Here is a 17,398-nt window from a genome sequence, read left to right on the forward strand (position 1 = left end):
CAGAGAGAGAGAGATGGAGAGAGACAGAGCAAAACAGAGAGAGAGACGGAGAGAGAGAGAAACAGAGAGAGATACAACGAGAGAGAGAGACAATGCCATGCAGCCCACCTACAGTAACCAGCTGAAGTGGAAGTTATCCTCATGAAGTGCGTGAGTGACTCATGCACTGCCAGGGGTTTGGAGTGAGAGGACTATAAGGAAAGGAGGAGAGAGAGAGAGAGAGAGAGAGAGAGAGAGAGAGAGAGAGAGAGAGAGAGAGAGAGAGAGAGAGAGAGAGAGAGAGAGATGGAGAGAGAGAGCGAGAGAGAGAGAGAGCGAGAGAGAGGAAAAGCGATAGAGGCCTTGAGGAAGCCGTGCCAAGCTGTGTGGAAGTCCCCCGGGTTGCCAACAGGCTCTGTGCAGTGAACCACGCGCTCAAAATTCACAGAGGAAACACGCATGTGCTCACTTCCTCTGGTAATTTAAAAAAAATGTTTTATCTCAAAGGATGAATAGATAGTACACTACTACCCCAAACTACACATCACACATATCCCTGGCTTAATTTTCACATACGCCTCAGCCTCCAGGCTGGCTGACAGATCCGTTTTCTAGGGTAGCTATCTGTTTTCCCATTATTGTGTCTGGGATGATGGGCTCAGAGTTTGTTCCTGTGTACAGCTAATACCCTGCGCTGTCTGCATCCCTGATGCTTCTCACTGGTAGGACCTAACACCTCCTGATTGCTAACACACCACATGATCCCCCTCCACAGCCTGGCACGATCCCTCTCCTCTGCCTTCTCCTTTCTCCTGCCTCCTCCTCTCCCCTGCCCTCTCCTCTCCCCTGTGTTTTGTTAGTCGCATGTACGGGATAAGCATGGTGTACATCGTCCAACGAAATGGCCCATGGACAAAACTAGCCATTTTTAGAATGTTTTGTTGTTGTTGTTGTAGAACAGCTGAATGCAGGCCAGACAGACAAGACACATGTATTGTTTAAAGTTGTTTTCTCAGTCGTATGGACTTGGATACACATGGTATACACCGTCCACCCAAATGCTTACTTACAGGTTCCTTTTCCGACAATGCAACAACGATAAGACGTAATAAAAGATAAGAAGTATATGGCTCGGCATATTTTTTGTTGTTGTTGCATAAGTATAATGCAGGAAGGCACAATTGATAGTTTTTTTTATTTACACGTGTTTTGGTGAAGGGGGATGGGGGGCAGTGTATACACTGAGCACTATAATACGAGTCTGGTACCAGCAGTTGTGATATGTGTAGCATGAATGTATATGTCTCTGTGTGTATGTCTGTGTGGGTGTGTGAATGAGTGAGTGCATGTGTGCTAAGGCCTGGAGAATCAGAGCAGGTGGTCAGTCCTGTTCAAATGTTCAGCCTTTGAATTGTTAGATATTACTGCACTATTGGCACTAGGAACACAAGCATTTCGTTACACCCACAATAACATCTGCTAAATATGTGTATGTGACCAATAAAATTGGATTTGATTGAATTGCTTGTAGATAGAAACTGTCTCTGAGCCTGTTGGTATCAGATCTCATGCTCCGATACCGTCTGCCCGACAGTAAGGAGAGAACCGCTCGTAGCTGGGGTGTGTGAGGTCCTTGATGATGATGCAAGCCTTCCTCAGGAACCGTTTCAAGTAGATATTCTGGATGGGTGGGAGCACGGTCTCAGTGATGTACTGGGCCATCTTCACCACCCACAGGAGGGCCTTCCAGTAGTGGACAGAGCAATTCCCGTACCAGGTTGTGATGCAGCCAGTCATGAAGCTCTCGATGGTGCAGCGGTAGTATTTGGAGAGGACCCGCATCATCACGCTAAAATTTCTTCAGCCATCTTAGGAAGTAGAAAAGAGAGGTGGTATTGTCAGTCCATGATAAGTTCTCAGTGATGTGGACACCGAGGAACTTAAAACCCGTGACACTGTACTGCAGTCCCGTTGCCTCCTCCTCTCCCCTGCCTCCTACTCTCCCCTGCCTCATCCTCTCTTCCTTGCCCTCTCTTCTCCCATGCCTCCTCCTCTCCCCTACCCTCCTCTCCCCTGCCTCCTCCTCTCCTCTCCCCTGCCCTCTCCTCTCCCCTGCCCTCTCCTCTCCCATGCCCTCTCCTCTTCCCTGCCCTCTCCTCTTCCCTGACTCCTCCTCTTCCCTTCCTTCAACCCTGCCACTCCCCTGCCTCCCTCATCACCACCCAGCTGTTCTCCTTTCCTCTGCCTCCTCCTCTCCCAGCCCTTGTGTTTGGTCCCTGGAATAATCTAATAACTTTATCCGCCTGGGATGTTCTGCCTAATATCTTCTCCTAGAAGGATTATGAGCTTGGCTGTGCTGTGCGTAAATGTTGCCCAACTGTGTAGGAACAACTGTCACAACGGATGCATTTTAGAGTTTTAAAATCCATCGCACAGCGTGGACGGCTTATCTAAAAAGACAAATCCAGCTTCTTGCCAGTCATTGTCATCAGGTATTCGTCTCATGTATTCCAGGTACACTACTAGAATCTGTCTGCAATCTGACAACACAATTACACATAACATCACAAACATTGATATTGTGTCCCAGATACCATCACAGGGAAAATAACTAATTCCTAATGATTTATCACGTTCAGTGGCTCATCAGGGCTATAGGTTAGGATGAGCACGATGATGAAATACTAACCACTCATCACTTTGAGTTTGCAGTGGGAGAAGAGGCAGAGAAATATATAGGAAGGGTTACCAATCAATCTCTCTCTGTTCTCTCTCTTTCTCTCCCTCCATCCAATCTCTCTCATTCCAGTTTCTCCATTTTACCCCTCCTTCCAATTTCTCTCTCGCTCTCTCTTCTCTGTCTCTCCCTCTCTCCGAACGGTGACTGTTGGGTCAGTGATATATGTGTCTCCAATATACTGACTCCAGCACAACTCTGATTGGCTTCTTTTGTGTCTTGTCCTATCAGATTGGAGCTTTAAAAAGAAAGAGAGTTCTCCTTCACCACTCCAGATGTCTCTGTCCACTCACTCACTCTCTCAACAAAAGACAAACTGGATGAGAAGCCAGAGAGACAGCGACGTTGGGCAGGTGGATTACCAGGAGAGGATAAGACACAACTGAAAGTTTCGAACAGATTACTATCTGACACACAGCCTGCTTCCCAAATGGCATCCTATTCCCAATATACTGCATACCCTATGGGCCCTTGTAAAAAGTAGTGTACTATATAGGAAACAAAGTTCCATTTGGGACACAACCACAGACTAAAAAGTAATCAGCAGAGCCACTGATTAACACCTTTCTCCTGCAGAAGCACTTTCTCACAGAACATTCAATCAAAGCTGATAGGCCACTGGTATCCATGGGGACACATGGGAGCCGTGATTATCAAATGAATACTTTGAAAGTCAAACAGGAAAACAGACCAAAATTCTGTTTGGTGTGTGTGGCTGACAAAAGCTATCTAGCTTCATTTTTGAAAGTTATAATGTTATATAATACCATGTCATTCTATGTGAAACACAAGGGCTACTTTAAAAAAAGAAAATCAGATACAATACAGTTTTGTGGTGTTGTGTAACACGTGTTTTTTTATGGAGCAGGTATACCAACTATCCACGTCATGTCCCTGTTACAGGATACCACCAGACAAAACAGGAAGCACATTGAAGACAAGAAAACCCCTGCCTCACTTCTCGTTTCTCTTTGGCCACCTGGATAATGTACTCTCAGATGCTGCTCTGAATGTAGTGGACTGAGAGGGTTGTGTGTGCGTGTATGTGTGTATGTGTGCTTGCACATGCATGTGTATATGTGTGTTTAAAGCATTTGTGTATCATTTGTAAACTAGTCTCCATATTGCTCCAGGAGTGTTGGTCTGGCCTGGTCTGTTTTCCCTTAGTGTAGACAGAGAGGGAGACAGGGATCAGGGGGTGAAAGGTCACAGGGAGGACAGCTTGACAGATGGAGCTGAGGTGGAGCTGGTGTCAACACTGGGCTGGAAGGGAGTGCCATTTCCTTACTGATCTCTATCTATTAACACAATACACCACCTGGCACACACATACTGTACTGTACAACCACACAAAAACACACACACAACTCCCACTCGAATAAACATAATTCACTTCAAAAAACAAAACACAACCCACATTCAAGACAAGAACACCTCAAACGCACGTACACAAACCCTTTCATAAACACACGAGCCATTCACATTCTCCCACACACACACACACAAATATACCAGCTCCATGTATTCCCTTCCTCTCACACCTTCCTACCACAAAACCCAGTCATTCAGATACACACAGTCACATTAATCAAAATTACTTTGACATGAAACTCTGAATAGTAACTCTGTCGGCTTTGATTGAATTTTCCCTCTTATTATGCCGTTCTAAATCAGGATAACTTTTTCAATAGAGAATTCAATTACCCCACACACCTGTACACACAATGCATAGGACCACATTCAGCTAGGGCCATTGTTGGTTTAAGCAACAGCGTCTCTAATAGGAGATATTGATTCACATTTCCTCCTCTTTCGCTCTCGTTTATTTTGTTTGGCTTTATTTCCCCTCAGAGCCTCTCTGTAGTTTATTGCTTGGATTATCATCTTGGAAAAGCAATTAGTATGAAATGATCGCTTCGATTCATTACCATCTTGATAGAGAGGGTGTAGAAGCCAGGAGGGATACCAAACAAACCTCTTTTTGGAGTACAATCACCTCAGACTAGACAATAAGAATATCTGTACTCGGTATTTCAAATGAGCCAATTGCTTACTGCTATTACATATAACAATTATTTTTGCTGACAGAAACAATTATAGAAGTAATAGTTGTGATGGTAACACTACTAGTAGTTGTGACGGTAATACTAGTAGTAGTTGTGATGGTAATACTAGTTGTAGTAGTACCCTAAGAGTCCCAGGAAAATGGGAAGAAACAGGTTCCCATTACAAGAGTCAGTGTGGTATACCAACACTACAAATTCATATCAAATTATATTGGTCACATACACATGGTTAGCATATGTTGCGGCATATGATGCGGCATAGGCAAGATGCAATAGATGGTATTAAATACAGTATATACTGTCCATATGAGATGAGTAATGTAGGATATGTAAACATTATTAAAGTGGCCTTATTTAAAGTGACTTGTGATACCATTATTAAATGAATGTATTAAAGTGGCCAGTGATTTGAGCCTGTATATAGGCAGCAGCTTCTCTATGTTAGTGATGGCTGCTTAACAGTCTGATGGCCTTGAGATAGAAGCTGTTTTTCAGTCTTTTGGTCCCAGCTTTGATGCACCAGTACTGACCTCGTCTTCTGGATGATAGCGGGGTGAACAGACAGTGGCTCGGGTGGTTGTTGCCCTTGATGATATTTCTGGCCTTCCTGTGACATCGGGTGCTGTAGGTGTCATGGAGGGCATATACTTTGCCCCCGGTGATGCGTTGTGCAGACCGCACCACCCTCTGGAGAGCCTTGCATTCGAGGGCGGTGCAGTTGTTGTACCAAGCGGTGATATAGTCCGAAAGGATGCTCTCAATTGTGCATCTGTAGAGGTTTGTGAGGGTTTTAGGTGACAAGCCAAATTTATTCAGCCTCCTGAGGTTGAAGAGGCGCTGTTGCGCCTTCTTCACCACGCTGTCTGTGTGGGTGGACCATTTCGGTTTGCCCATGATGTGTTACGCCGAGAAATAAACAGGAGAGAATAGTATGCCAGTCCCTGACACAAAAGGGACCATAGCTTGCTGGTCCCTGCCAGGTATAAAACACGGTTGAGAGAAACACTGGTGTAGAAAGTGTAGTATGACATCGGTCCATTCAGCGTTCCAGCCAGAGAAAGCTCGAGCTAAGTGGAGTATATACATCATGTCCAGGTTCTACCGTGTTATAGTGCTTGGGTCCTAAATGGCACCCTATACCCTATATAATGCATTTATTTTGACCCGGGCCCATAGGGGTCTGCTGTAACGTAATGCACTATGTAGTGAATCGGGTGCCATTTGGGATACAACCACAGTGTCTTACTACAAACGACTTCTGCACAGATCAGTCAATAAATCTACCCAAAGCGCACTTAATGAAGGCCCCGCTCCAGCCACAGAGATTTACATACAAGTTATCACACTTCAGAAGCCTCTGAGTCGATGCCGTTATCTACTTTCATTTTATTTCGGCTGACTCAGAGGGCACTTTTTTATCCATGCTAGTGCTACAGGCCAAGTACATCAATTTCATATTACAGTGGAGACACACCATGAAAACATTTAAATGGGATATTTACCTTCTCTCAATACAGCAATAACCGTTTATGTTGATATATTTTCTCCAATATGATCTAAAGGGAAGAAGCCTGATTAGTAGATATTAAATTAACTCTTTTTGATAGCACTTGCACCAACCGAAAATATACATTTTTGTAGATCTGTGATTTTTTTTAAAGGAGAACATAAGAACCAGAAGTACAGTAGATGCATTTTTGTCCCTTTGGTACAGACTGGTACTGTATCCCAATGTCTGCGGGTTATGGCCTACCAGAGATGGTAGCTATACTGAATAATTAATCATACAGTGCATTCAGAAAGTATTCAAACCACTTCACTTTTTCAACATTTTCTTACGTTACAGCCTTATTCTAAAATGGACACTAGCGTTCAAATTGTTTGGGGACACTTACAAATGTCCTTCTTTTTGTAAGAAAAGCACATTTTTTGTCCATTATAATAACATCAAATTGATCGGAAATGCAGTGTTGACATTGTTAATGTTGTAAATGACTATTGTAGCTGGAAATGGCGGATTTGTATTTTTATGGAATATCTATATAATGGGTACAGAGGCCCATTATCAGCAACCATCCCTCATGTGTTCCAATGGCACGTTGTGTTAGCTCATCCAAGATCATCATTTTAAAAGGATAATTGATCATTAGAAAACCCTTTTGAAATTATGTTAGCACAGCTGAAAACTGTTGTTCTGATTAAAGAAGCAATAAAACTGTCCTTCTTTAGACTTGTTGGGTATCTGGAGTATCAGCATTTGTGGGTTCGATTACAAGCTCAAAATGGCCAGAAACAAAGACCTTTCTTCTGAAACTCATCAGTCTATTCTTGTTCTGAGAAATTAAGGCTATTCCATGTGAGAAATTGCCAAGAAACTGAAGATCTGGTAGAAAGCTGTGTACTACTCCCTTCACAGAACAGCACAAACTGTCTCTAACCAGAATAGAAAGAGGAGTGGGAGGCCCCGGTGCACAACTGAGCAAGAGGATAATACATTAGAGTGTCTAGATTGAGAAACAGGCGACAAGTCCTCAAGTACTCAACTGGAAGCTTCATTAAGTAGTACCCACAAAACACCAGTCTCAACGTCAACAGTGAAGAGGTGACTCCAGGTTGCTGGCCTTCTAGGCAGAGATGAGATGCTAAGGAAAAGCCATATCTCAGACTGGCCAATAAAAAGAAAAGATTAAGACGGGCAAAAGAACACAGACACTGGACAGAGGAACTCTGCTTCGAAGGCCAGCATCCCCGAGTTGCCTTTTCACTGTTGACATTGAGGCTGGTGTTATATGGGTACTATTTATTGAAGCTTGCCAGTGGAGGACTTGGATTAGCTAACACAACGTGCCATTGGAACACAGGAGTGATGGTTGCTGATAATGTAGATATTCCATAAAGAAATCTGCCATTTCCAGCTACAATAGTAATTTACAACATTAACAATGTCTACACTGTATTTATGATGTTATTTTAATGGACAAAAAAAATGCTTTTTAAAAAAAAACATTTTGAATGGTAGTGTATTAAATTAAAAAAATATATCCTTATCAATCTACACACAATACCACAGGTTTATAGAAGTCTTTGCAAAATGTATAAATGAAAAAATCCTTATTTGCATAAGTATTCAGATCCTTTGCTATGAGACTTGAAATTGTCACGATCGTCGTTGGAAGCATACTCAGACCAAAGCGCAGCGTGATCTGGGTTCCACATATTTATTGAAGTGGAACTTAGAACAAGACAACATAAAGAAACGTAAATGAAGTGCTCAAAGGCAACAACACAAAAACAAGATCCCACAAAACACAGTGGGGAAATGGCTGCCTAAATATGATCCCCAATCAGAGACAACGATAAACAGCTGCCTCTGATTGGGAACCATACCAGGCCAACATAGAAATCAACAACCTAGATAGGAACACCCCCCCCACACCCCGACCCAACCAAAATAGAGAATAAAAAGGCTCTCGATGGTCAGGGCGTGACAGAAATTGAGCTCAGGTGCCTCCTGTTTCCATCGATCATCCTTGAGATGTTTCTACATCCTTATTGGAGTCCACCTGTGATGAATTAAATTCATTAGACATGATTTGGAAAGGCACACACCTGTCCATATAAGGTCCCAGAGTTGACAGTGCATGTCAGAGCAAAAACCAAGCCATCAGGTCGAAGGAATTGTCCATAGAGCTCTGAGACAGGATTGTGTCGAGGCACAGATCTGGGGAAGGGTACCAAAAAATGCAGCATTGAAGGTCCCCAAGAACACAGTGGCCTCCATAATTCTTAAATGGAAGAAGTTTTGGAACCACCAAGACTCTTCCTAGAGCTGGCCGCAGGACCAAACTGAGAAGGGCCTTGGTCAGGGAGGTGACTAAGAACCCAATGGTCACTCTGACAGAGCTCCAGAGTTCCTCTGTGGAGATTGGAGAACCTTCCAGAAAGACAAGCATCTCTGCAGCACTCCACCAATCAGGCCTGTATGGTAGAGGACTCTCAGACCATAAGAAACAGGATTCTCTGGTCTGATGAAACCAAAATTGAACTCCTGAAAACCTGGTTTTCTTGCACCATCCATACCTACATGTACATACTACCTCAATTAGCCTCGCTACTGTATATAGCCTTCACTACTGTTTTATTCACTGTTTTTTTAATGTTGTTTTTGAATTCTTTACTTATCTATTGCATTTCACTGTAAGGTGAAATACCTGTTGTATTTGATGCACGTGACAAATAAACTTTGATTTGATTTGATCCCTACGGTGAAGCATGGTGGTGGCAGCATCATGCTGTGGGGATGTTTTTCTGCGGCAGGGACAGGGAGACAAGTCAGGATCAAGGCAAAGATGAATGGAGCAAAGTACAGAAAGATCCTTGATGAAAACCTGCTCCAGAGCGCTCAAGACCTCAGAATGGGTCGAAGGTTCACCTTCCAACAGGATAACGACCCTTAGCACACAACCAAGACAACACAGGAGAGGCTTCGGAACAAGTCTCTGAATGGTCTTGAATGGCCCAGCCAGAGCCCAGACTTGAACCCAATCGAATATCTCTAAAGCGACCTGAAAATAGCTGTGCAACAACGCTCCCCATCCAACTTGACAGAGCTTAAGAGGATCTGTAGAGAAGAATGGGAGAAACTCCCCAAATACAGGTGTGCCAAGCTTGTAGCGTCATACCCATGAAGATTTGAGGCTGTAATCGCTGCCGAAGGTGTTTCAAAAAAGTACTGAGTTAAGGGTCTGAATACTGATGTAAATGTAATATTTGAGTTTTTTTATTTTTAATACATTTGCAAAAATGTCTAAAACCTATTTTTGCTTTCTCGTTATGGGGTATTGTGTGTAGATTGATGAGAGAAAACAATTGAATCCATTGTAGAACACGGCTGTAACGTAACAAAATGTGGAAAGAGTGAAGGGGTCTGAATACTTTCAGAATGCACTGTATACGTCACAGCATAAACGTGATGTACATAGAAGCGCACAACGTTCATTTTGCCAAGTACAATCCTTTCAGTGACTGAGGTCGAATGCGGGTGTCATGTCCACATACAGTATATACTGTAGTAGCACCCATCCCGCCTCTCAATCATTGGGGGTAATCACCGGAGTATATAGTCTTCTTTCTACCCTGCTGCCTGTTAGCTACCTTCCTTTACCATTGAGTCGCGCTGGGCAAGTCAACTCAGATGGGAGGGAAGGAAGGAGGGAGGGATGGAGGGAGGAAAGGAGGGAGGGAGGGCTTTGTGATCTCCCATCAACCGCTCAGGAGAGCGAAGCAGAAGCCTCCCGCTGCATTAAGATTGATGACACCCTCCGGAAGAAACAAAAGATGTGGCGTCTGCGAGGTACGGGTTTATGAAACCTGATAGACTCGTCTCTTAATAAACATCACTGATATGTCAGCCACTACACGCTGTGGTTCCACCAGGAGAGCTGCTGCTGCCTGCCTGCTTGCTTCGTGGAGCAGAGAGAGAGAGAGAGAGAGAGAGAGAGAGAGAGAGAGAGAGAGAGAGAGAGAGAGAGAGAGAGAGAGAGATTTATTTTTATCTATAAAAAAAAAATCTTAAGTTAACATGCAAATGCCATTTAATTTATGGTCATTTATTTATTTGAAATGCTCCATAAATGGCCATAAATTAAATAGAATTTGCATGTTAATAACTTGATTGGCGCAACTGACAAATAAATAATTGGTGAAAATGAACGAAAGAGCACACCGTAGAAAATGGGACATTTTGAATAATTTCCACAGGCAGAAGGTTACCTGGAAACCAAGCTACACTGGAACATATAAGGGCAGTTTTTCACCCTGAGCTCACCATCTTTATGGACTGTCTACTGTTTACAATATTCTGTAGTTACACACAGAAAGTGTTGTATCTGTCACAATTCTATCTCCCTGAGTCTGCCTCAATACTATATAATGCTAGTTAAAGCCACCCGGGTGTGAAATAGTGTTTGGAAATAAATGAAACCGACCAGGAAAGTGAGGACAGGGGAATATTGCCATGTCAAGCTGACAGACAGGCAGTGAAAATGGAACAAGAGCTATCATCTTAAGGAAAACCGGATTAAATAAGAACCTACGACCGTCGGTGCATCTCCGGCCCTGATATTGACAAGCCACTGGCGGGGGTCATTTTTCATTGTCTCATCAAGACCAAGCATTATGGGAGATCAATCTCGCCTCTCTCATCTCTATTCCTGCATCAGATAGGCCCCTGGTAGCCTGTCGGTGTAGAGTGGCTTGGTGATGCTACTCTTATTATGCCTGGCGGAGATTCAGTCAAAGTTTTAGACACAGTGGAGTGGAGAGATTGGTACCTGGCTGTCTCAGTTGTGGATTCCTTGGAGTGATTGCATGTAGTATGTGATGGATCCTGAGGGTCTCTGTCCAAGCCTAGACCAGTCCAGTTGATCTCCATGCAGTGTTGCTCCTTGGATCTACCGCAGTGGTGGCTGGTGGCACTTCAAATGGGGAGGACGGGCTAATAGTATGTGTTTGATACATCGCCATTCACTCCATTCTATTCATCATTATGAGCCAACCTCCCCTCACCAGCTTCCTCTAATCTGCAGTCCAAGTATCCTAAATCATCACAAACATACTCCGAAGCAGAGGAGACCTACAGATAAGATTTACAACTTGCATTGCTAGACAATTTTAAGGTAATTCTATTTTAATATAACAAAGCACTGCAGGGCCAAGCCATCTGACAGAGTTGTGAATCGTTTAAGAAAATGAAGAACAACATGGAAATCCAGACTTACCCAGGTGTTGGCTTCATCCATTCTGAACCTTTCTGAACCATGAGAAAATAAACCAACCACAGCACAGTCCGCACCTTCACTCTATGCTGATTTAACCAGCACAGCACACCTCGTTACGCAACCCTAACAAAACAAAAGCCTCCGTTTTTATTTTGGCCAGTGGGAATAAGAGCATGGAAGCAGTTCGGCTAACAGTAATTACTACATTAAATCATATATCATGGCTCTAACATTGAGAACTTGTATATCTTTAAGGGTCATTAATTTTACAAGTCCACCGTTAACCTGGGGTGAGGTGAAGCGATGAAGTAGTGATGGCAAGCCGATATAAAACAAACGTAAGCAGACGATATGGAGAGAGAGAGACAAAATCCAAGTAACTGGATTTACTAAAACTAACTGAGAATTGAATGTATATATTTTTCCATTTTGACATGTTCGTAAAAAGTTACAGTAGTTGGTTGCTGTTGAGGTCTTGCTTTTGGCCCTGTTGCTCCACTATATACGTATAGGAGGGTACTATAATTACATAATTATAACCTATTTCTGCAGAAAATGACAGTTTAAAAAAACAACTAATTGCAACATCAGCTCCCCTCCATGTGAATGTGAACACAACATGCTTCTTGGTTCCATCTGAAACATAAACCACTAACCTAACTCGTCTCCACCAGTGAGCTCCACAACCCAGCTCTTCCCCAGAGCGCCTGCCCTGGCTGCGTCCCAAATAGCACCATAAAATGTACTATAGTGCACTACTTCGACGAGGTCCCATAGGGAGCCATTTGGGAAGCAGCCTGACTGCAGTACAGAACCCAGTGGTATAAACCTTATAGCCCCACAGGGAGTTAGCCATGGAGCTTTGGCTCAGCCTGTTGATTGCACTTTGCCCGATCATTTCCTTGAACCTCTGCAAAATGTCACATTCGAGGAGGTTTCTGTTCGTCTCGCCAGAGCAGTACAAAGCTAGTTTTCACTTAGCACTCTGTTAAGAACCCCAAGTCAAACCACGATCAAAGAGGAACGATCTTGTCACTCGCCCCAACTTCCCAGTTGGAATGTCATCATTCATCTTTGTATCATGGGAGGGGGAAAAAAATATTTGTACATTTTGTTTGGACTTGCGTGGCCTGCCCAGCCTACCATATTAAACGAATAAAGAAAAACTATACATACAGTGCCTTGCGAAATTATTCGGCCCCCTTGAACTTTGCGAACTTTTGCCACATTTCAGGCTTCAAACATAAAGATATAAAACTGTATTTTGTGGGACACAATCATGACGTGGAACGACATTTATTGGATATTTCAAACTTTTTTAACAAATCAAAAACTGAAAAATTGGGCGTGCAAAATTATTCAGCCACTTTACTTTCAGTGCAGCAAACTCTCCAGAAGTTTAGTGAGGATCTCTGAATGATCCAATGTTGACCTAAATGACTAATGATGATAAATACAATCCACATGTGTGTAATCAAGTCTCCGTATAAATGCACCTGCACTGTGATAGTCTCAGAGGTCCGTTAAAAGCGCAGAGAGCATCATGAAGAACAAGGAACACACCAGGCAGGTCCGAGATACTGTTGTGAAGACGTTTAAAGCCGGATTTGGATACAAAAAGATTTCCCAAGCTTTAAACATCCCAAGGAGCACTGTGCAAGCGATAATATTGAAATGGAAGGAGTATCAGACCACTGCAAATCTACCAAGACCTGGCCGTCCCTCTAAACTTTCAGCTCATACAAGGAGAAGACTGATCAGAGATGCAGCCAAGAGGCCCATGATCACTCTGGATGAACTGCAGAGATCTACAGCTGAGGTGGGAGACTCTGTCCATAGGACAACAATCAGTCGTATATTGCACAAATCTGGCCTTTATGGAAGAGTGGCAAGAAGAAAGCCATTTCTTAAAGATATCCATAGCAAGTGTCGTTTAAAGTTTGCCACTGGGAGACACACCAAACATGTGGAAGAAGGTGCTCTGGTCAGATGAAACCAAAATGGAACTTTTTGGCAACAATGCAAAACGTTATGTTTGGCGTAAAAGCATCACCCTGAACACACCATCCCCACTGTCAAACATGGTGGTGGCAGCATCATGGTTTGGTCCTGCTTTTCTTCAGCAGGGACAAGGAAGAAGGTTAAAATTGATGGGAAGATGGATGGAGCCAAAATACAGGACCATTCTGGAAGAAAACCTGATGGAGTCTGCAAAAGACCTGAGACTGGGACGGAGATTTGTCTTCCAACAAGACAATGATCCAAAACATAAAGCAAAATCTACAATGGAATGGTTCAAAAATAACATATCCAGGTGTTAGAATGGCCAAGTCAAAGTCCAGACCTGAATCCAATCGAGAATCTGTGGAAAGAACTGAAAACTGCTGTTCACAAATGCTCTCCATCCAACCTCACTGAGCTCGAGCTGTTTTGCAAGGAGGAATGGGAAAAGATTTCAGTCTCTCGATGTGCAAAACTGATAGAGACATACCCCAAGCGACTTACAGCTGTAATCGCAGCAAAAGGTGGCGCTACAAAGTATTAACTTAAGGGGGCTGAATAATTTTGCACGCCCAATTTTTCAGTTTTTGATTTGTTAAAAAAGTTTGAAATATACAATAAATGTCGTTCCACTTCATGATTGTGTCCCACTTGTTGTTGATTCTTCAAAAAAAAATACAGTTGTATATCTTTGTTTGAAGCCTGAAATGTGGCAAAAGGTTGCAAAGTTCAAGGGGGCCGAATACTTTCGCAAGGCACTGTATAGCCTCTCTAAATCAATTACCTGTTCATCAAGCATACACCATGCTAATGTTTAACTCACTCTTTACTTAATTGTCCATGGCTAACAAATGCTTATTTTCTTAATTAAATTTCTTTTTTTTTTTCTGGCATAAATCAAAGCCAAGCCAGAGACAAGACAACCTCTTGCATATCTCTAGACCAGCTACATGTGATCTATTAGTTTGTAAAAAATGCATTCCATTGTTATCGATGAACATAATTTTCCACGTTCTTTGAAAACGCTTCTAAAACAGCAAAAGCATGAAGAGCATTCGTTCACCATACAAGCTGACAATAAAAAGCAACCCCTGCCTGTCCTTTCTGAGCTTATTCTGTGAGCTGCATTGGTCGGTTTATGAGGATTAAGGTGTTTGACTAGCTAGCAGGGACCCCTGCTTGCCGTGACCAACGACGCAAGGGAGTCGGTTTCTGACCACAAATAAACATCAGTCTGGATGGTCGGGTCCCAGTGCTCCGGCCTCAGCAGCGCATCAATCACAGCTGGACTGGGCTGAGGTGGGGGCTGGGAGCTGTGGGTTAGGGCTGGGGGATGAGTTTGGGCTGGCGCTGAGATTGGGCAAAGGCAGAGCACAGGAAAACAGCCTGAACCAGCTGCTGCTGATGCACACACACACAGAGATGCACAGTCACACAAGCACACATATTCGTAAACTGTACACACACACACACACAAACAGACACGTACGAACACACACACATACACACACAAAAACACACACATGGCTAGTCTTAATCCCCTTTCAACGGCTGAACTCTGATAGACACTCCATGCAGAGAGAGAAGAGGAAGAGAGAGAAAAGGAAAGAGAGGAAGAGAGAGAGAGAGAGAGAGAGAGAGAGAGAGAGAGAGAGAGAGAGAGAGAGAGAGAGAGAGAGAGAGAGAGAGAGAGAGAGAGAGAAAAGAAAGAGTAAAGAAAAGAGATAGGATGGGGGAAAGAGAGGGAGCAACATATTAAATCAATAGTGTCAAGCAGAATTGACTATGGCTTGTTCAATAACTTGTTTTGTTTTCAGTTGCCAGCTCACCATTGCATTTGTGATCATAATGTGAGTGTATTCAGTCAACCCACATCTGGATATTGTACCTAAATATAGGGCTACATGCTACATTCTATAGGGCTACATACTACAGGATTCCCCTCTTTTTGTTTACCTAAATATGAACCAAAATCCCTTATAATTATGTGAAGGCTTTCCTACCACCTGGCAGAGGTGAAAATAAAGCCTTATGCACAATATGCAGTGATAATAAGACAGTGCCAGTGTGTTAGATTATAACGTATCCTGAACTCATGGATGTGAGAGAACAATTCTACTTTGCAACTTGATTCAGATGTACGTGTTAAAATGTCTGCATATACCACATCCATTATTCATTAAAATTAATAAATTAATTCAGATACAACATTAGGGAAATGGAAATATTAAATTTAGTTTGTTTATTATAGCCTATACTTTTCATTGTTTTGTGCCAACTCTCATGATAATACATTTATGCTTATAAATCTGTTAATAGTCAATGCCTTTGTAATTGTAATCAAATTTGATATCAAATGAATATTTGATTCTAAATCACAATAATGTAAAAGCAAGCACGCACCAAATGAAAAAATAAATCCTGATGTGCAAAATTGACAGCTTCATAGAGATAATCTATTTTTCAAAAGATGTCAACCTAGTTGTACTTTATTTGCAGTATTGAGATCATGTAGAAGGTATTATGGGTTTTTGGGGAACAAAAAAAAACGTCACCTGAAGAACTTGGCCTGCTGTTCCTATGTTTATGTCCCCTGTCCAAGGCGATGTGGTTCAAGACGTGGAGGGAGATCCACTGATCACCTCGCTCGGTTATACTGCCCCCTGGCGGAATGACAGCGAAAACGAACGTCGACAGTAGACTACATTAGTGCAAGATTATAAAACTAAGAACATGTAATTGTAATTTATAAAGTGTACTATTATAACGTCGATTAATACTTCAGCTAGCAAATGTTTAGAAACATAAACATTTGTATTATCTGGATTTGACACCACCTACAATCTGTGGAGTGAATATTCTGATAGGTCTATCTCTGGGAATGTTTTAAAAACGCCAGCATTAATCTTTGCAATGTGCACAAACAGCAAATCTCTATCAAACTGCTGAATATTCCGGTTTCAGAACGCAGTGTGAGCAAATTAAAAGAGCTTACCTCAACTGCTGCTTCGCTGGATTTATATCTGACCGTCACTGATTGATTGATATCTTTGTAACAAGTGTAAGAACCCAGACAGACAGAACTAAGACTCACCTGTCAAACGGACGATTATGGTTCGGCACACCTGATAAAATAAAAGTTCAGCATTTCTGAGCGCTTTTATTACCATGAATGCACTAGATTTGTCATATTTTTCTGAAATTGAAATATATTATATTTTATATGAAAAAGTTACTGTTATGGATAATCCCATTATTATTAAGTCACTGTTTTCTATAACCAAATGAATAAATTAAATGTCACACAATCAATATGTTCCTGTGTTTTCTTTGTAGGCTACATTATGCTATGGTCTCATGAGTCATGACCTACAAACGCGTTTTAGTGATTAAATTTAAATTAAATGGTTATAACGATACATTAATTAGCCTAGTCAATGATTCTTCTCTCATAGCTCCCCTATTATTAACATCGGCAATACAAGCCATTTCATTTAATTGATATTGTGAAAGAAGATCATAAAATCTACCTAAATCAAATAAAAATGGTTAATTGGCAGAGTTATTACATTCCGGAGTCTATCATTAAGAATTATATTCAATGACACCTCCCTTTCTCGTAATTTATTTTCTGAGGCCGGTAATTGAATTTGTAATAGGAAACGCAGTTTTTGAAATGACCTTTTTGCAATAATGCTTCGTTAATTGAAAGTAAATCATTTTTTTCTATCACTGGGTGGTAAACGATTTTCTAACTATGCTGGTCTTAGAATCAGATATTTTCAGAGTAAAGAACAGCTCTGCACCATTGGGTTGTTCCACCTTAAAAAAAACAA

The 17,398-nt window shown here is 42.1% G+C and overlaps 1 long non-coding RNA gene across 6 annotated transcripts; it reads right to left on the reverse strand.

Moving 5' to 3' along the window:
• Positions 1–890: 890 nt before the first annotated feature.
• On the reverse strand, positions 891–16,936 carry LOC127912005 (uncharacterized). 6 transcript variants are annotated; one of them, XR_008080057.1, is made up of 5 exons: positions 16,558–16,936; positions 16,118–16,225; positions 11,562–11,593; positions 11,115–11,379; positions 891–1,847 (listed from the first exon to the last, which is right to left on the reverse strand). It is a non-coding gene; the product is annotated as an uncharacterized LOC127912005 (long non-coding RNA). The 6 variants fall into 6 exon arrangements; XR_008080055.1 differs by lacking the exon at positions 891–1,847 and adding an exon at positions 8,258–10,244 and having other exon boundaries at positions 16,657–16,936; XR_008080054.1 differs by lacking the exon at positions 891–1,847 and adding an exon at positions 8,258–10,244 and having other exon boundaries at positions 11,115–11,258.
• Between the last annotated feature and the right edge of the window lie 462 nt (positions 16,937–17,398).

This window comes from Oncorhynchus keta, chromosome 26 (assembly GCF_023373465.1).
Source record: "Oncorhynchus keta strain PuntledgeMale-10-30-2019 chromosome 26, Oket_V2, whole genome shotgun sequence".
Classification (NCBI taxonomy): domain Eukaryota; kingdom Metazoa; phylum Chordata; class Actinopteri; order Salmoniformes; family Salmonidae; genus Oncorhynchus; species Oncorhynchus keta.